Raw genomic sequence first — 21388 nt, 5'->3', positions numbered from 1 at the left:
CAAAAATTAAAAGCCATTGTTATTTGTAATATCAATACATCTGAGTCACGTACATACAAAACATGTTGCATTACAAATGCTATAGGTGTCACATTTGCAAAAGTTATAACTATTGGCATTGTAAATGACAAAGCTATTAATTTAGCTATTTTCAAAAACAACACATAAATAAAAAAAAATCATTTACAAGACCAATAGCTCCAACTTTTCTAATGCGAGACCTATTGCATTTCCAATGCTTGTTTATTAAAGGCAGTGTGCGTCTGGAACAGGTTTATTTAGGAACAGATTCAAATGTTTTTGGAACAGTAGTTTCAAGTTCTTTTTGAGAGCTGAATGTCGGAGGTGGTGCACAGTGGTGGCTAAAAGAGAATGGGGTGGGGGAGACAACGACGACGGGGAGTTTGAAAATATTTTGTAAAGAAGAAAACGCACATACTTTTTTTTCCGTTGGCCACATCTCTCTCTGCTCTTCCTGACTTCAGTCCAGTCCAGAAAAGTTGCAGAAGCTCCCAGACAAACAGGTTCCCCTAAGTCAATCACAACGCTACAATGCGGCATTGTGATTGGTATCAGTGCTGTGGATTGGCGCTCAGATCAGGACGGGAGTCTGTGCATATTTCCTACCGGGCTGTCCATTACAGCCTGGTAGGGAATATGCAAAGTGTGCATGAGTTAGTTCACTCCTCCTCCCACTCTGAGCCACCAGCCTTGCCCCAGCATAACTGAGCCGGCAGAAACCAAAAATTATTGTTTTATTTTACCCCTTTTCACTGCTCTAAATGGAGTGGGGCAACTATCCTCCTCCTTAGCGGTGGTGCATACAACCACCAAAAGGGAATTCAATAGTCTAGAGAAGACTGAGACACAATCCACTCTTTCTTAAATTCTCAAAGCCTTGCGCAGGGCCAGAAGAAATAAATTGAGTAGTCTAGTCATGTTGCAAGAGAAAGACTGAGACACAGGCTGCTCTTTTTCAAATGCTGGTGGTGGTGCGTCGTGGGTAGTGGTAAAAGGTGGTAAGGTTAATTTTAGGGTTTAGGGGGCAGGCAGTGTTAAAAGGGTGGTCAAAGTACGTTAGGGCTTAGGGTGGTAAGGGTAATCTTACGGTTTAGGGGTGGTAAGGGTATATTATGGGTTTTGGGGTGAGTAGTGGTAAAGGAAGGTTATGAGTAATTTAAAAAGGGGAGTGTTTGGGAGGGATTACCCTATAAAAAGAAAAAAGAAAATTACAATTTTGATAGATAGATGGTAGTGATATATACCATGCGTGGTAAAGGCATCTGCATTGTAAAGGCGGGCATGCACGGTAATGGCTGCATGGCAAAGACATGTGTGATAAAGAAATACTTATAAAGAATCAGGGTCAGAGCTTTTAAAGGTTCCATCACCAGACGTCACTACTAAGTGGGCCTGTTTAATAGATTCTCTAACCTCAGTGCAAACGGTTTGCGATGTGACCCATATACATCCCACTTTGGCGGAAAAAGATCCACAGTTACCAAATTCTAGACTAACCCTGCATTCGAGAAGCCTGTATTCCTATTTATATAGCTAATGTAGTACAATTTGTATAAATCAATAAAAAACAAGTATCACAAACAAAAAGACTTCCCAGACAAAAATGATTAAGTAGTCATATATCTTGATTGTAGTTGTATCAAATCTGTTATTGAAACCCAATTATCCTCCTTTCTCTTTTAAAAACACCACATAATTGCTTTGCCGCCAATGCGTTTCTTCCCTCGAGACTTTATCTTTAAATAAAGTTGTGTGACATCAGCGTACATGTGAAAGTGGATATTTGATGAGTTGAGGATCTCAGTGAGTGGCTTCATGAATAAGTTGAACAGTGTAGGTGAGAGGGAGGAGCCCTGCAGGACTCCAAATGTGACTGGGATGGTCCTGGACAGGGACTGGTTGACCTTGAAAACCATTGGGATCTATTTCGAAGGAAAGAGGTAAACCAATTTAGAAGTGACCCTGATAAGCCCATTCTGTGTTGCAAGAGGCCTAGTAGATTTTTATTTGACGGTGTCAAATGCAGAAGATAAGTCAAGTAGGATAAGTAGACAGGCTTCGTTCTGATCTAGGATTTTTAGTGCGTCATCTACTATGTGGGTCATGGCCGACTCCGTACTATGCCCTGCCCGGAAAACAGATTGAAATGTATTGAGCAGGTGGAAGTTGGTGATGTGGTTGTCTAACTGGCTGAGAATACATTTTTCAAGGAGTTTAGCCAGAGTTGGGATGCTGGAAATTGGTCTGTAGTTATTTAAGTCTGCGGGGTCCGCCGTTGTTTTTTTCAAGATGGGGGAAACTTGTCCTGATTTGAGAATATCCTGAATAACACCTTGGACTAAGGAAGCATTGATGATCTTTGTCTAAAGTGGCAATAGCACTGGTATGAGATCTTTGAGGTAGTAGCAGGGGGGGGGTCAGAGGAGTGGTTGGAGGGGTTCAAGGACGTGAGCACTTTTAGGATTGGTTCTTCACTGCAGGTTGTAAAGAAAGCACAGGAGGCGTTGTTTTTGAGGGCAAGCTTGGTTGTGCAGGTGCTTGGGGTTACTAGCGTGCGAGATGGCATGTCCTTCTGATTGTTGACCTGAGCTAATGAGGCCTTAAGTAGATCTGTTTTCAGGAGTTCCGTCTTTCTCGTTAAGAAGGAAGAAAATTCTTCGCAGCTGGGTGGAGAACATTGACCATCTTGGGGAGTGTGAGCTACGCCAAGAGATTGAGTTTTAACTAGTTCAAATAGCTTCTTTGGTCGGCTCATAGCTTGTTCTAGCTGATTTTTAAAAACATTTGCTCTTGAGTGTCTGATCTTTCTATAGTACGAGTTTCTGGAGGATCTGAGCAGTTTAAGGTGGTCCATGGATGGTGATGACCTCCATCTCCGTACAGCTAATCTTAGGGCTTTTCTCTGCTCGTTGAGTCTACCGTCATACCAAGGTTTAGAGTCTTTTGTGGAGAGCCTCTTCAGTTATAGAGGCGTGGTTGTATCTAAGATCGTAATCATGGAGTTAAAGCAGTGCTGTGTCAAAGCTTGAACCTCAGTTAGGTCTACCGGGGGAAGCAGGAGGCTGACATTGGCGGATGTAGATAAGGCTGTGAGGGAGCTTTTTAGGTTTCTCTTCCATACTTTAGGTCTTGTTGGTTGTGCTGAGGGTAGTTTAACTGATACCTTGATGGAGAAGGTGATGGAATGATGATCAGACCAATCACAGTGGAGGATTGTGTTAAGCTGAATGGCCTCTGGGTTGGCAATTACCAAGTCGTGGGTTGAGCCTTTGACATGTGTGGGGCTATTGCAGATTTGGGTGAGGTCAAGGTCCAAAAGGAATGTTTTGAGGCTATTTACTTCCGGGTCCTTGGGGTCATTCCAATGGAGATTGAAATCACCAAGGAATATCTGGGTATTTAGTTCACCTGTATGTGTCGTCACAATATCCATGAATTGCTCGATGAAGGTGAGGTTATCACCTGGCCGGTGGTAAAAAGTGTGCAGTGAACAAATTGGTTTGTTATTACTAGTTATATCAAAGCAAAGATATTCACATGAGGAAAGATCCGGTGTGGGTGAGCGGTTCACTGCGAGGCTGTTCCGTTATATGCAGGCAATACCGCCTGCTGGTCTAATAGGCCTGTCTAGTCTGGTGAGGTCATAAAGGGGGGACCAGTATGTCAAAGATCAGGTTGGACGATTCATTAAGCCATGTTTCGGTTAGGATTAGGAGGTCAGGTTTGTGAGTGAGTATAAGGTCAGCAGTGTCAGCTGCGTGTGCTGAGGCTGAGCTGCAGTTTAGTAGAATGCATTTGAGACACTGCTTGAAGGTCGTTGAAGGTTCCAGTGTTAATGGAAATTGCATAAGATTCTCCAGGGTTATACCTCTGGTGTTGTGATTAGGGGGTCTGTGTGTACTGAGATGGATGGTTTCGATTAGGAAGGGTTGCTTCGGCTTGTTCGGGACAACTGTGGACTGGTTGGGTGGTGAGGGATCGTAGGAGAGGAGGAGGGAGTGTATATCCTTGGCGGATAGAGTATTCTTCCTGCGGATCAGACGGCTTGTGGAATTGCAGTTAGGAACTGTTCTCCATCTTGGGGGCGGCTGGTTAAGGGATAGACGTTGCGACTGGTGCTGGGGTGTGGGGCTGTTGCTGTGCGGGATCCTGCTTTTATCAACTGTATGTCATCAGATCTTGGGCTGCTGCCTGATCACGTTCCATAGCTTGTGGAGGTCATCTTTGAAATATTGTAGTGAAAGTAGGATTTCATCGAGCCTAGGGTCCGGTGTGGGCGGCTTGATAATTGTGTTGTCTAGGAGAATGGGGGGTGGAAGGGTTTAGGATGTGGATTGGAGGGTAGCAGTGGTCTGCATTTGTGTAGTGAGAACTGCCAGTCAGGTTGTCCGGAGATGGGGAAGTAGACAAAGGCGGGGAGGTATGTATCAGAGGGGTGTGTGTCGAGGTTAAAGACATGTGAGGGTTCCTAATGTTCGGGGGACTATTATAAGGGATGTTACTTGATTGGATCCTTGGTGAGGGGGAGGTGCTGTAGGCATTCTGGGAGTGGTTCTCAGAAGCTAGGATATCTCCTGGTGTCAGGATGGGAGTATGAAAGGATGGGTTTGTAGGTGAATGCCAGGGGGGGGTGTCGGCATGGACATGGGGGCGTTATGGAGGTGATGTAGGCATTGTGGGAGTTGTTCTCAGAGGCTAGGATATCCCCTTGGAAAATGAAAAGGCGTCCCTACAGATTGTGAAGAGGGGCCTCTGAGTCACCCATTTATCACATATATTCATTGGCCTTTGGCTGAATGGGGGCCCCTCATGTGCTAGGGGACCCCTGAAGCAAACACACACCACCCACCCCTCCCTGTGTCACAGGGGCTGCAGGGGCCTGCCTTACGCCCATGACTAAAACACTGATTAGGACTCCTTTCATCTAGCATAGACCCATACTGTCAGCACCACCTATTTAACCCAACGACTCCCTACCTTTTTCTTTAGCCATTTCACTTGTATATATACACACCTAATCGTTTGTGTTGTGTCAGTGTGTGAGCACCTGAGCACCCAGTACCCAATGGCACTTTCAGGTATTATTTTCTACAAAACATTTTATAATCAAAGCAAGTTATATATCTCTCAAGCATATTGTGCATGGCATATTTCATTTTGTGACTGCTGATAGATGTGAATATCTGTAACATTGGCTATGTTTTTACAAGTAATATGTAAGACGATTTATAGTTGCATTTAGATTCACCAAGGTGAACCACGGCTGTTTACACATCAGGCATACTCCAGACACAACTCCACACAAACATGGCTAACTATTTATTCCAAGCTCTATTGGTTTTCTTCATACATTCTGCTTCATTGAAGAAGTCCTACTTTAGTTTCCATGGATCGATTTGATAAACCTCATTTTCAATTAAGGAGATTTTTTCGACAATCACAAAGATAGGTGTGTTTCAGCCCTTGCACCTTCACAAATGGTGCGGGGGAAGGGTCGGGTATGAACTCCGATTCCAGTGCAACCTCTCCTGTGCACAGGGATTGGAATGCAGAAATTAATTTGCATTTTTTCGTTGATAAATTTCGGCAGGTGTAAACTCCCAATATTTGTAAGGGAAAAACAGGTTGTGAATTCTGATAGATGTGGAATTCACAAATTTCAGGCCCACTCGGAATCAGAACCAATATACGCCTTAATTTGCTTCAACTACCCTTGTGTTGTTATTTCCTATGAAATGTACTGCATGGCACGGAAGTAAGGTAGCCATGCAGTTGCAAACTAGCAGCGAGGCTTTCATGCAAGTCCCTTACAAAAGGTGCACATAAAAGATACAAACTTCTCTCCCTCCTTGTTGGTGGACACGCAGTCCCAGAGGATAGTTAGTTTCTGTACTTAAGAAGAGCCACAGAAAGAATATTATATTAGAAAGTTAGGGCAAAGTCAGGAAATCCCCTATAGGCTTTGCCAAGATAAAACTACAACATGTTTTATTACTTTGTGATGTCAGCTGCTTAAACTGATAAATTATGTTGCTTGATCAGCCATCTTGTGTTAGTTTTACCAGTCACAGAGGCCAGTGAGTGAGAAGAGTTCTGAGGCAAATTCGATTCTGTGGGCTCTAAATTCGTGGAATATAAGCCCTCTAGATTTTTTATTTTATTTTATTTTACAGAGTTTTATAAAGCGAGGACTTGACCCGAATTTGGTATCAGAGCGCTTTACATATCTCCAGTTGCATTACATGAGGACACATTCATTTTTGTTAGGCACGGGGAGATTACGTGATTTGTGCAGAATCACAGGATGTTCAGCGTCATTACAGAGACTCAACCCAGTACCCTAGATTTGAGGTCGACCACCCTAGCCGTTAGGCCAACTCCTCTCCCCACAGCATGTGTGCCCCCGTATGCATGCACACCAGTTTTTGCACAGCATGGACTTTTTTCAAAACATGCTGTCTAGTTTTTACAGCCATGAGGGAAATTGGCCCAAAGTACCTGCAAAATAAACTATGTAAATTGACACCGCGTTGTAACCTAACCAAAATGTGGTCGAAAACATATGCTGGTGAAACAAAAACTTTAAAAAAACTAAAGAAAAGGAAATAATATGCTGCTTTTCTGTAGCACAACTAACTACAATCTTCCTTAGCCAAGTGGTCTTTGTCCTGAGAATACTCCAAACATCGTGCAAAAAATCAAAGCAAAATGAAAAATGATTGTTTTATTTCAAATTGGTTGAAAAGGGTACATAACTTTTTTGTAAACTACTTTTTAAAACCGAGTATACACTAAAAACATTTGTCCCGATGTTGACCTACAACCGCTACCTGCATGGGAATTAAAATGTGGTTATAACAGCAAAAACATTTTTGGGAGACTAAATAAGATCTATCTACCTCCCCTCTCTCCTTACAATAAACATTGACACCTACAAACTTAAAATCAATTAAATTGTTCTTACCTGACTACAGTTCTTCCTTGCTCCACTGACTGTACAAACAGACACACGACCATGAGCATCAAGGCTGAAAGTAAAAGTGGAGGAGGACAATTTTGTCCATTGTTTTTAATGACAAACCTTGGGAAAAACTTTAGAAAATGTTAAAAAATATGTTTTAATGGTTTTAATAATTGCAAAATACTTGTACAAATTATAGTACACTCTACAGTATGTATTGTATTTTTATGAGATTTCTATAAAACTGTTTAATAAATGTATTCTTTAAAGAACTGGAGTTGGCGACTTTTAAATGTTAATTATTTTCTCTGTGATGTTTTAATGTTGCATTTATTTGTTTAATTTAGCTTTTTAATTCTAGGAGTTTCAAGTTTCCATTCAATGGTTTCTAAAATTATTTGAATTAACATTGTTTGTACAATATAATTGTTTATGTTAATATGCAGGTATTAAAGTTAATACCTGCGTATTAATACTCTGTCCCACCCTTTACTCCTAGATACCTGACATCTCATGCCTAAAGGAACATGTTAACTTTTAAAAAACATTTTAAATACTATTTTCTAATGTTAAGTGAAACAAAATATGATTATAAATTAATACTCAGGTATTAAACCTAATACCTGAGCAATAATACACTTTCCTTCTCAATACCCCTGACATCTCATGCCTATAGGAGTGTGCAACACCCCTTCAAATATTTTAAATAAATAATGTATTTTAATTTGAAGAAACACAATAATATTATAAAGGAATACACAGGTATTGAAATTAATAAATGAGCATTAATACACTTCTCCACTCAATACCCCTTTATCCCTGACATCTCATGCCCAAATGAGTGTGTTTCACCACTTGAAATATTTTTTTAAAAGTACATTTTATTAATTTCCAGTGAAATTAAGAAGATGATATATTAATGTTCAGGTATTACAACTGATATCAGAGTATTAATACTCTACCCCACCCAAAACTCCTATAAGTCTCACATGCCATGCCTAGGGGTGTGTGTTATACCCTCATAAAATGTTTTAATTGTTTAAATATTGACTAATTAAATGTAAACATTAGAACACATTATTAAGAATTAACACTCTTGCATTAAAATTAACACCAGAGTATTAATATTCTTCCCCACCCAATGCCCTTATATCCCTCACATTCCATACTGTTGCACCCTTAAAAATATTTTACAAAAATAATAATATTTTTATATATATATTAAATGAATTAATTTAATAGGTCAAAAGCATTTTAAAAATCAACAGTAACATTCAGAAAATTATAATAAAACAAATACTTTCCAAGATACTTACACACAATTGCGTGGTAAGTGCATTACACAATAATGCGTGGTAATGGCATGCATGGGAACGTCATTTTTGTAGTAATGGCATGCCGTCTAACGGCCCGTGTGTGCCAATGGCTGCGTTGTAATAGCATCTTGTTGTAATGGATGCATTGTAATGGTTGTGTCCTGACTTCAGAAGCCTGCGAGCTGTAGCTTCCAGATGGCAGGACCCTGATACCACTACCTGTTATTTACCACTGCTAGTCGCACTTATGTCTTCAGGCAAGGAGACCCTGCAACTAACTCTTGGTGAGGCCACACACAATATAAAAGCCTCTTCCAAATCTTCTACAATAGCTACTTCATGTGTTACTCTGGACTGCATTATTGTTGCATTGAAAGCCATTCAAGCCTCAATCGCGTTGGTGGAGCACTCCACAGCTGAGAATAATGCAGAACTCAAAGTGCTGAAAAGGAGACCTGCTCCACCCGATTGTTGCCTGTCTCCTCCGCCAGCAGTAGGCGAGAGCGATCCTCTCTAAGGGCAGGAAACACGTTCCTTACTCATTTGATGGCTGCAAGATTGCTTTTTCTGCTGACTTTTCATACGAGACGCACATTCTCTGGAAAAAATATGTGGCCCCGCGATAGCACTTAGGAAACTAGACCTCCGCTTCAGACTCCTGGAACCAGCGATCGTGTTGGTCACTATCAATGTCAAGACCAAGGAGTTCTGTGATCTAGCTGAACTGGAACTTTGGCTGGAAAAGGCTGAGTCATGACAACACATGGATATTTTCCCGTCCTGACCGGATAGCCCCCAGAGGCTAGGCTCAAAGGCTTCTGGAGGTAGCAGAGACTCTGACAGGGACCACAGACAAGAACCTCAACCACCAGAAAGGGATAAATCGAGTTCCCCCACAAACAATGTGCAGTGGTTAATGGATGAATTCCTAGTGGCCAAGAAGGCAATCCCGGAGTTCACTCTTCTGTTCGTTGCCCAAGATCACTATGCCTGGTTTGTCCTCTGCCTTCAGAATGGTGGCTGCTTGAGATTGGTGTTCCTTCTTGTACCAAAATTCATTTGGTGTCATCCTCCCAGATTTCAGGGGATTTCCTTCAACTGCCCCGTACTGCTCGGACACTTGCACACCACTGGCTCTTTGACTCTGTTGTCTTAGTATTCTTCGTCCCTGAACGGGATTCACCCACTCTCTCTGCTCCACCTCCACCTGGAGGCACACCATGGCACAGTCACCATGGAACTGTGAACATGACAATCTGGTTTATGAATGTCAAAGGCATGAACCATTCCATAAACGTTAGCTTACATAGGTTCCAAAAAGAAATGCACTCAATGCAGGAGAATCTTCAAAACTCAGCAAGACAGGGTTGAAAAGGTTCTTTTCCTGCCAGGCTCAGATGTTATCTTGTATCCTGCCATGTCTCACATCACTACTGCGAAGAAAAATTAAGTAGCTATCCTGTTTCATGAAGGACTGCCGGTTCTTAAACAAAAAACGTGGTCCAATAAAACTGCTGATTACACTTTTATATGTATAATGGTTTCCAGGCAGACCGTGTTCATCGGGTCAGTCTACATCCCTCTGGGATTGAAAAAATCCTGGCTGGTAGAGCTACATCAATTACTGGTAGTATTTGGCTCCTAGAAACTTATCAGTGGTGGAGACTGGAACTTGATTTTGGATACTTTCCTGGATAAAACTGGAAGACCTGCTAATAACGGGATAACGACAGAGCCATACACTGCAATCTGATGGAAGATAATTCTCTTCATGACATATGGCGTTTAATTCACCCCACAGACAAAGAGTGTACTTATCTCTCTCCTGCTCATTACTCAGAATCCAGACAAGACACTTTCCTGACCAATATTGCAGCTTTATCCCAGATACAAGCATGCACAATCAGATTGGGTGCTATCTAGACCATGCCACAATCATGCGTACCTTGGACCTCCAACTCACCATTCCCAGGACGCGAACATGGTGACTGGATATGACATGATTTAAATTTCCAAGTTGAATATGTCGGACTCAGAGCCCTCTTTAGTGATTATCTGGATCTGCATTAATCCACTACAGACTCTAAGCAACTTTTATGGGTGAGGGGTCAGGCTTACATGCATGAGATGTTACTGATGGATGCAGGTATAGAAATATCCGCCGCTGCAGCAAAGAGTAAGGCACTGGAGACTGACTTAAAGACCCTTCAGGGTACCTACCATGTCAATGTGACCCCAGTTTTGAAAGTCCTGATGAATAAGAAGTTCTAACTCAACAGTGTTTACTCCCTAGCAGTGGAGAAATCACTCTCCCCATTAAACAGACTGCTTATAAACATAGCGTGAAAGCCGGACGACTGTTGGCAATGCAAATGAAACCGAGGGACCCCAAATCTTCTATACGGGCTATTCGTGCGGCCTCCGGTGAAATCATTACTCACTCTGGCCATCATGCTTAAATTTACAGCATTCTACTTAACAATATACTGGACACAACCTATAAAATTGCATTCATGTCATGCCTTCACTTACCCACCCTCCCTGCGAACACCCAAGAGGAATTAAACTAGACATCATGAAGTCACCGAAGCCATTATGGCCTTGAATATATGGAAAACACCTGAGGCAGAAGGCTTCCCCTTACAATTCTTTAATGCTACTCAAGACTGTGTTGTCCCACTCTTTACTTCAATGTTTCCGGAAGCTAAAACTACTGGCTCATTCCAGATGGAATTTAACAGAGCACGCATATAACTCATCTCAAAACCATGTAAAGAGCCTCTATCCTGTGACAGCTGCCTTCCCATTTTGCTGCTGAACTGCAACATGAAGATACTGGCCAAAATCCTGGCCATTAGACTTGTCCGTGTAATTTGGCTATTAATACATTACAATTAGATTGACTTCGCCCTTCACACATCCTCCAGCAACTCCACTTCTCCAAGAATAACATTAATTGGTGTTAACGCGGAGACCATGAATCTGACACCACAGGCTTCCAAGCATTCCCAACTTCATCTCCAAGCTAAATATACACCTAGTGGAGTAAAACACCTGTATTTCCTAGTGACCAGTGATATCAATGCCATGATCAAAAACAACATCCTACACCTCCTGGAGACCACGAAATCGGACTTTGCCAAATGGTCAGTCCTTCAGTTATCACTCTGGGATAGTGTCCAGACTGTCAAGATAGTTATGACCCCCAGATTTAACTACCTGTTTGGCAGTTTCCCGTTCAATATCCCTGCCAGAATACTGTTGTAGATAGGCACAACTGTTTGTAAATGTTTGTGGAGTGCAACCCCTCTGATACTGATACTGGCCTCTAGCAAACTCTGAGGCAATACAACATCCCGCGGCCTCCACCCGTCTCACTTCAGAACCTACTACAGGGCCCAACACTTGTCTCCAATGGCTTATCATCTGAGTCCACATACAAGCCTTTCTGCGTCAAAATAGAATGTTGATTTCATAGTAGCATGCAGCGCCTCTCGATCCTTTATTCTGGCCCGCTAGCCTTGCCTGACCCCACAATCTGATGCTGAAGGAGATGAACACAGTTTGGAAGTTGACGTATGCATTGCTGAAGGAGGATGCTTTTCTCTACCCCAAAGAACCTCTAAGTCACAATGGATCTACTACCATCGGCCAATCCACACTGTTCTGTCTGGACAGGGCACATGTGGGTACGTCAATTACTGACGAAGAGTCCAGAACAGCTTTCACTGTTCTTGCTGTGGAATACCATCTCCCAAGATCTATCCCGTTTGGACATATCTCCAGTCCAGAGCAGCGCACAGGTGGGTGGACTTCTTCCCCCTCCTCACTTCACTCATACCTGGTGGAATGGGGCCATTATAGGAAACTGCTCTCTGACCTATATGACCTTTTCATAATGAAAGTTTTTTTCTGAGCCCCTGCAATGCCTTCTTCAGATCCGATGGCAGATGCATCTGCAGTTATCATACTCTCCAACAGGCTGGTCCCAACTCATGGTCACTGATGACAAAGGTGTAATAGAAGCTTGAATACATTTTCATTACTTTAACATGCTTTAAGACTGGCATTGGTCCCCTGCAAAATTTTACAGAGCTAAGCTGGTGACCACCAAAATACATTTTTTGCCAGGTCTAAACATTTCTTTATGAAACTTATTGATCCACCCTAAATTAAGGCCAAAAAACTCATCGAGGATAGTGCATAGTATTTTATAAAGGATGACATGTGTATTTCAGTTTTACATATCCTTTTCAGTTTAAACCATCCTAAGTCATTATTAACTGTGGCAAAGCTAGCCTCCCATAGACCAACACTGTGTTACCTTATTACATTTAATAAGTGATAAATTCAGTTTAGGCAAAAGAAACAGTTGATGGATGGAATGTTGAACAATGCAAACATTCACCCCACAGTCACAAGGATCTTGGTTTAATCCATCATTCTTTTGCTCACCACACCACCACAGTTTGGACCCAGCCATATGCTAATCAGTCTTGACCCTTTATTTTATTTATTTATTTAATGCGATTTTTATATAGCACAAACTCTACCTGAAGGTGTCAGAGCGCTTTACTTAAGAACCAGTTGCAAAACATAAGGATTTAGGATTACAAGCGTTACATAAAAGATACAAACAGAAAAAATTGCAAATGTACAAGATGTAAAGTCACACAAGGAAGAGATACAAACAGAAAGAAAAATAGCAAATGTACAAATAGGAAAGCCACTCAAGGAAGAAATACACATGGATATACTCTAAGAGTAACATAGGAATGGTAGATAGTACAAAGGTCTACTGCATATACTAGTGATTAGAGTTATCTATATATACATATATATATATATATATATATATATATATATATATATATATATATATATATATATATATATATATACACATAGTAGAATTTCTCAGGTCAAGACCCAAAAAAAACAAACCAGGAGAGCAGAGTTCCATTAAGCACCAAGGGAGGGTGGGAGGGATAGAATGGTACGGAGAAAAGGCAAATCAGAAAAGGGAATAAACATTTGCGGATCGTCAAGGGGGAAACAAAGGAAAAGGGTAAAGGACGAGGGAATGGACAAGATGGCGGGTCGGATCCAGAGAAAAGCGTCTGAGAACAGCAGCAAAATGGCGGCTAGGACAAAAGAAAAGGTAAAGAAGTCCATGAGAGTCCGTGGCGGCACAGGCCGCTCCGATGAAGAGTGTTCTCTGGGGGCCTGGGGTGGGTATGTTCCGGAAGGGGCTGCGGTGTGCCACTGCCAAGCAATATAGGTCGGGACTGGAGGGTAGGCATGTCCAGGGTTAAATCGCAGGACCGCCATCACTCACTGCAGGCTCCAGTTTCCACAGGCTCCGGTTTCCAACCATGGATTTCACTGGAGCGGATCCCCGCAGGCTACTCCCCGCAATCACCTCTCCTCCCGGTCGGAGGGGGGAGAGCCGCCAGCTCAGACTCCACAGCAGCGAGGCATCTCTGCCGAACCAGCGGCCATGTCGGTAAAGGCTCCGTGGGCGCTCTCTCCAGAAACTCGGAGGGCGCAAGCAGGCCATCCGGATCATTCCTTGGGGTCCGCAATGCGTGGATAAATGGGTGAAATCCTTGACTGCCAAGCCAAGCATCCTGGGACCGGTTTCAGGGCATCACCCTTCATCAGCCAGGCTAGATTGAATCCAGTGGTGCAGTGAGCACAGGACGTACGTCTGGGCATACCCTTCCCACATAGGGCGACATATGCAAAAGAAACAATTGATGAATGGAATGTTGGACAATGCAAACATTCACCCCCAGTCACAAGGATCTGGGTTTAATCCATCATTATTTTGCTCACCACACCACACCACCCCAATTTGGACCCTGCCATATAAAAATCAGTCTTGACTCTGTTTGAAACCGGTCCTAGAATGCTTGTTTCCAGTCCAGGGAGGACCTGTCCTGGCAGTTCGGGCTAGACTGTTCCCATTGGGCGCAGGGTCAAGACTGATTTGCATATGGCTGGGTCCAAACTGGAATGGCATGGCGAGCAGAAAAATTATGGATGTAGGTCCAGATCTCTGTACTGGGGTGAATGTATGACAATTTTCTGAATTCTGTCCATCAATTGTTTGTTTTGCATTTGTCACCCTGAGTGTGACAGGTATGCCCAGACGTGGGTCCCCTGCTCTCCATGCCACTGGAGTCAAGCTTTCCTGATTCCTGGCTAATGAGGGCTAAAAGCCTGAAACCGGCCCTAGTATGCTTGTTTCCCGTCCAGGGAGGGCCTGGCCTGGCAGTTCGGGCTGGACTGTTCCCATTGGGCACAGGGTCAAGACTGATTTGCATATGGATGGGTCCAAACTGGAACGGCATGGTGATCAACAAAACGATGAATTTAGGCCCAGATTTCTGTACTGGGGTGAATGTATGACATTGTTCTGCATTCTGTTTCTGCATTCTGTCCATCAATTGTTCTTTTTGAACTTCAGTTTAGGAACAGCTAGAAAAATATTCCTTTCACTCATTTGAATTGTAATTTAACATTATCTTTAGCAGTAAAGTTGAATTTTAACATACTGTTTTAAAAATTACATTTTTACAAAATTTGCTGTTTTCATACCTAAACCAAATGTGCCTTTCTGTAAGTTCCCAGGGTCACATGACTGTTAATGGTTCTCTTATATTATGATGTGTATTCCTTCCAGACTGGTGACAAAAGGGCATTGCCTGTAGGTGGGTGGTCCTCTCCTGGATAGAATCCCCCAAGGGGTTGCACCCAGCCCCTTCCAGAGCTTCAAGACGTAGAAAGAGGGCTACACCCAGACCCTATCTGAAGTAAGATGATGTCTGCCCTGTCACATGCAAATACCACATATACATGGGCCTTCGTGCCCTTTATTGCACTAAACAGATTGGAGCCACACACAGGGGAAAGGAAAGAACTGACTAGAACTAGCTTTAGGGTTAGACAAAATTATGTCCCCGACCATAGATTGGCACTGGGTATAAGTGTATATAGAAAGGCACCCTCAGAACATGAAATCTGAATGCTCCTTGACCAGGGAAGATTGGAAGAAGGACCACCCTGCTGTCTAAAAATCAAAGAAAGACTGGCCTTGCTTGCCTTGAACCCAGGACCCCAAAAGTAACTCCAACTGTCAATTTGCTGACCTCTTATTTGAGGTACAGGGACACCACAAGCTACCAGATGCCTTTCCCTACATCTAGCCAGCTGATCAGTATGCACTGGACCCACACAAACCCCACTGCTGGCCTCTGCTGAAGTGGGTCCAAAACCCAAAGTAGTACCCCCTGGGTCTGAACCCTTGGTTGGTATTAAAGTGTAGTCCACCAACCTTAAGACTACAAGAACTGGACTCCAAGTGAAGAATGAGAGGCTCTAGGCTTTTCATATTAAACAGAACTGTCCCTGGTCTCCTCAGAAACAGCAACAGACTTCATCGAGGCCAACACAAAAACTGCAAAAGACTGCAGACAAGTCTTTCCAGGATAGAGTCCTTGGAATTCGCCAGCACAGAGTACTTCGTCCCTGCCCATATTTCCCAACAACTCTAAGTTGTCATTGCCAACCAGCTCTTTCTGGCGACAACGACCGCCCTGCAAGACCCCCCCTTTGCGAAGTTCTGATGAGGAGGATGAGTCCTTCAAATCAAATCTGCAGCTTCATCTGTGTAAGACCTCGTTGATAAGAGATTTTTGTGTGAAACCGGACTGACTTAGATGGTAATCTTTCCACCAAAGTGAACCTGGGACATGCATCCAAACTGTGCTCCATCACAGCCAGCCATAACATTTAGCTTTGACCAAGTCCAAAATGACCAGATAACCTTGCTTGGCGCTTTGTGCTTCTCGGTGCTGTTTATACTGAAAACTTTAACAATTCCTATCTCCGGTTCCACTTATATGATTTTGTCATTTTATTTATTAAAATATTCTCTAATTTCCAAAATTGCTTTGAGATTGTGCTTGTGTTGTGTATCATCTTTTTTACTGTTTGAGTTCTGCATATATACTTTACACATTGCCTTTAAGTTTAGCCAGACTGCTTTTGTGCCAAGCTACCAGAGGGTTAAGCACAGGTTTATTTAATGACTTTTGTGGTTCACCTAACATGGATTGTGATTATTACTTGAGTGAGGGTCTATTCCCTACCAACTAAAACCCAAATTATTATAGTATCAGTGGAGTTTGTTAAATGCACCTTAATGCCAAGAAGCCACAACAGGCATTTGTTACTTTTTACAAGTACCGATTCATTCACAGGTCTTAGAAATGGCACAACTGCCATATGAAGCTTTATATAAAAATAGGGTGCTGTTTTTAAAGCTCTAGCTTGAGCAATCTGCCATCACTGTGTGCAATGTGCCAATATCCTGGTTGTTTGTCACTTTCAAGGCATTATTAGCTGTTGATTTCCCTTCTTTGTGTGTGCTGTAGAATTTGCCTTTGAGGACGCAAAATGTACAGATGTAATTGTCCTCACTAAAGAACCATTCAATGCCAAAAAATCATCATGCCGATTTAATATAATGCATGTGTGTGTAAATATTTATTTGTTGATTACTTAAAATCATTACAATCAGCAAAGTACATGTCCAAAACAGAATTAGATTCAAAATATGCAGATACAGTGTACATTTATAACCAAGCCAAAATCTACAGCTAAGCCCTAACATAGAGGCCTATTAGGATTGAGGTGAATCCGCATCCTCCGGGCCGGCGGAAGCCACCGCCAGGCCAGAGGATGCGGATTCACCGCTGCGGACCTCAAAAACACCACCAGCCACATTAGGATGGCGGTGTTATCAGCAGCGGACAGCAAGTCCGTCCGCCGCTGATCAGCGGGATGTTGTCTGCAATTTGGTGGCGGTGTCTGAAAGACACCGCCAGCCAAATTACGATGGGTGAGGAAACATGCTTTTCCGCGGCGGATTCTACGCCGTGGAAACGCATGTGTAGCTTTGCTTCTGGGGGCCCGTTGCGGGCCCCCAGGTTGTTGGGCGGTGGGGGGTGCACATGGGGGGTACCTATGGTACCACCCTGCATATGCATGCACAAAGCGGCAGGCACCGCGCAGTGCCTGCTGCTTTGTGCATGCAAATGCACTGCATGCAGTTTTAACATTGCGGCGGGTGCTGCTTCAAGCAGCACCCGCCGCAATGTTAAACATACAGGATGTGACCGCCAGGGTGGCGGTCACATCCTAATTCACACGGAGGGACCGCCGCTGCCCCTGTGGACGGTCCCTCCACCTCTGGTCCGTCCGCCATCCTAATCGGCCCCATAGTTTGTTTGACTATTTGCAAGTTATCAGATTACAAAAGTAAAGTGCATTGTGCAAGCAGATATCATTAACAATATACAATACTTTAAAACAATAAACTATACGAAAATACAAAAGGCTCAAAGGGATACATTTAAAGCAGATTTGACAATAAAGTGCAAACTTTAGAGTAAAAAGACATGAGAAAAAACGAACCAGAGTAAAATTGCGTTAGAAACGACATTAGCAATAAAGTGCATTTGTTGTATCAGACTTTAGCCGGACTTCAAAATGCCCACACTATCCCCAAAAACATTTGATAGCAATATAGAAACCGCACTTGGGCAATCAAACCCTAACAACTGTGGTCTAAAGACAATCCATAACCTAAGAAAATTATTGCAGCTTTTTAAATAACTTTCGTAGCATATATATCTTCACTTAAATTGTCTATATTACAAAGTTTCTTTTCAGCTAAAAAGATAAACTTAACAAATCGGGAAATAAGGTGGGTATTGGCTCCATTTAAACATAAAATGATAGCGTTTCTACAAGATCTTACTCCCAATTCATTAAAAATAGACTTTAAGATGGTCTTCCGCTCTTCTAACAATTTTGGGCATTAAGTTACTATGTGCACTAAGGTTTCCTCACAAGAACCACATAACCTACATAGGTTGGAAGGCCACTTGTTTTCCCATTTTGGTATTCCATCTTTAGTTGGATATCTCCCAAACCGTAGTAGCATACATTTATTCTTAATCAAGGGTTGTAAATGAAACAACAAATAAGGTTGGGGAATCAGTTTACCAAAGGAGTTAACAATTGACCATAGATGTTTTTTTTCCCTTAGTTCATCTTTATCGACTACAATTGACAGTAAGTTTGCTGATTGGTTGATTGATTTTTTATAATCCACTTTACTCCTGACTTCATCATCTAAATTTGAGCAATCGAAATTATGTAGACACTCATTTAAGTATGTTTTCCAACTATTCGCATATTTACTTCTCATCATCTCGTGCCAGCACTGATTTGCAAGAGAACCCTCTTCAGCACGTGACAATGGCAATAAGGTCTTTAAAAATGTAGACTGTTGGGCCAATATTTGTTTTTTTTTACTAAGTTCTAGTCTAATATTGGCACGGCTAATATATCTGGGAATCTTAAAAACTGATTTATATGTCCTTATTTCAATGTCATCAAGAATGTTTGTGTCTTTGCCGCGAAAAATAATGGAACCATAATCCAAGGATGGAATTACATTTTCTTTCATAACTTTCAGCAGATGGTCATTATTTGAGCATAATAGCTTATCTCTCAATTTTCTAAAAGCAAATGATAGTGATGTTCCCTTAGCTTAAAGTTTATTAAAGTGCTGCCTAAATGACATACTACCGTCAAATGTTATTCCCGAATATTTGTACGATTTTACACATTCAACGACCAGACCATTGATGTTCAATTCTTTTAATCCTAATTTACTTTTTCCCACTGTCATTATTTTTGTCTTTTTTGTATTTATTTCTAGACCATTTTGAGTAACATACTGGTTAAAATATTCTATTAATCTCTTTAATCCTATAACAGATTGGCTTAATAAAATGGTGTCATCAGCATATTGTAGATATTTAATCTCTTTGCCCATAATAGCAGGGGAATGGGCATTAACATGTTCAAAATGTCCTGGGAGATCAGACATAAAAAGATTAAAAAGGCAAGGTGCCAAGACACAGCCTTGTTTCAAGCCAATATTGGTCTCAAGGTGACGAGTAGTGTGTCTTCTGTCACCGACTTTGATCTGTATCGATGTATTAGAGTATAATAGTTTGATAAGTTTTAATAAAGTGTTAGGTATGCCCCAATTAATTAACTTCGACCATAACATATTTCGGTATATTAACACATGCTGCCACTTTTTCAAATCTAGACCTATGCTCTTTCCATTTTTCTAGGCATCTGGCAAGTTTTGGTGGCACGTCTGTGACACCCAGTGCGCATATTAGGCATCATACCACATAAAGCAAACACTAAAAGTGCTAATTCAGGAAAGGATCCTACCTCTGCTTTTTGACAGACTGGCATCTTAAATAGTGGAAGAGATGCATCAGCAGCATTTTACTAACATATACAGTTGTAAAGGTTTGGTTGTTGCTTGATATGATAAGGTCATTCTTTTTGTCCCTGATCACCCCCATTTTTTGATTGACACTGGTGGTAACTGACTCTGATTGTGCCCTCGGCTCTGCTAACTAGGCCCTGGGACAGTGCTCTGTGTGGTAGGTATATGGGAATTAGGTGTAATTACAATTGTTATGACAACCTACCTGTAAGCCCCTCGTATATGGTAGGGTATTGCGGGTTTAAAGGCCCAGCAAATTTAATGCACTTACATGTGCACTGCGGAGGTGCCTGCTGTCATTTTAAAGGCAGCCCTAAAGGTACTTTCAAAGTCCCAAAGTACCCTATGTTTACATATAAGTCAACCATAAGGTCTCTCCTATCCCTTGGTGTAGGGTGCCTTGTAACTATAAGCAGAGACATTAAAAAAGATGTTGTATATGCCCTAGTGAGAGAAAAAACTGCCAATTTAGTTTTCCCCAGTACAGCCCAATGGCTCTGTATGCTAATATGGGAATACTTTATTAAAGTATAAATGGTAAAGGAAAAGAACTAAAAATATACTTCAAAGTATCAAAATGATAGAATAAATCCAACGCCTTGCCATTGTTAGATTTATTATAACTATCACAGAAAAGTAGTTATAGAACTTGCTTTTCTGATGGGCCAAAATCCCGCCTTCCAGCAACCCATTTCTGATTGGCCAGCCTCTGTCAGGCTGAGCAAAGCTGCCTTGATGAGGTGTGAAGTGGCCTGACCAGAGACAAAGAACATCCTGTGGGAAAAGAACTGCAGCTGTAGAGCAAAAGGCAGGGTCCGGGTTGAGCAGCCAAACTGGTCTTCAAAGAGGGAATGACAGTTTGGGGCAGCAAGGGCTAACCATCCCCACATCCTGCACCCCCTGTAATAAGATTAGCAAACAGGCTGGAAGGTGAGTGTTAGGGTAACTCATAGCCATGCCAGTGGGATGGCTTAGCCAGATCCTAAGCTACAGGTGAAGGTTTCTCCATTTTGAATTTTGGAAGAATAGTGCTTTCCAGGTCAATCATATGCCATACTTTGGAGGAAGTGGTCCTACATTAGGGTGGCACCCTGATCCCTATTGGTCAGGGGTGCCCCTGCTTGTCACCTTGGACCTGGGGATACATTTGAGAGCATTGCCCAGCAATTCAGATCCCAGCCAGAAACAAAAAGAAGAAGAAGGACTGCCCTGCAGGAAACATGGGATGCACCTCAAATGATTGCACTCTGGATGGCTGTACCTGCTGCTCACTGTGTAACTGCAGCCCTAAGAACTTTGCCTTTCTTCTAAAAGTGAAGGAGTGGAATCCCTGAAAGCAACATATTAAAATAGCTCCACCTGCACCATCTCCACCAAGAATAACCCAGCTAGACAGCCTCTAGTGGACTTTTTAAGGATTTGGCCAAGTGCATTGTGTGAACTGGTGTTTTGAACACTTTTTACCCAGAAATGCAATCTTCTGAAAGAAGTTCCAGAAGTTTGGAGAACTTTGGAGAATGTTTTAGAAAAAGCTCCATAAGGTGAAAGACTTGTTGACGCATGAAGCCACTGACGTCAAATCTTGACTTGGCCTGAACTTCAGGTTTGCCCCACTGAAGTTCCAGAGCTCTTCCTCATCTACGAGACTTCCAGGAGTTGACTGAGGGCTCACGCTGGACCTAACCAATGACATAAATCCAG

This window comes from Lissotriton helveticus, chromosome 6, assembly GCF_964261635.1.
Source record: "Lissotriton helveticus chromosome 6, aLisHel1.1, whole genome shotgun sequence".
In the NCBI taxonomy this organism is placed as follows: Eukaryota; Metazoa; Chordata; class Amphibia; order Caudata; family Salamandridae; genus Lissotriton; species Lissotriton helveticus.
This window is presented reverse-complemented; position numbering follows the sequence as displayed.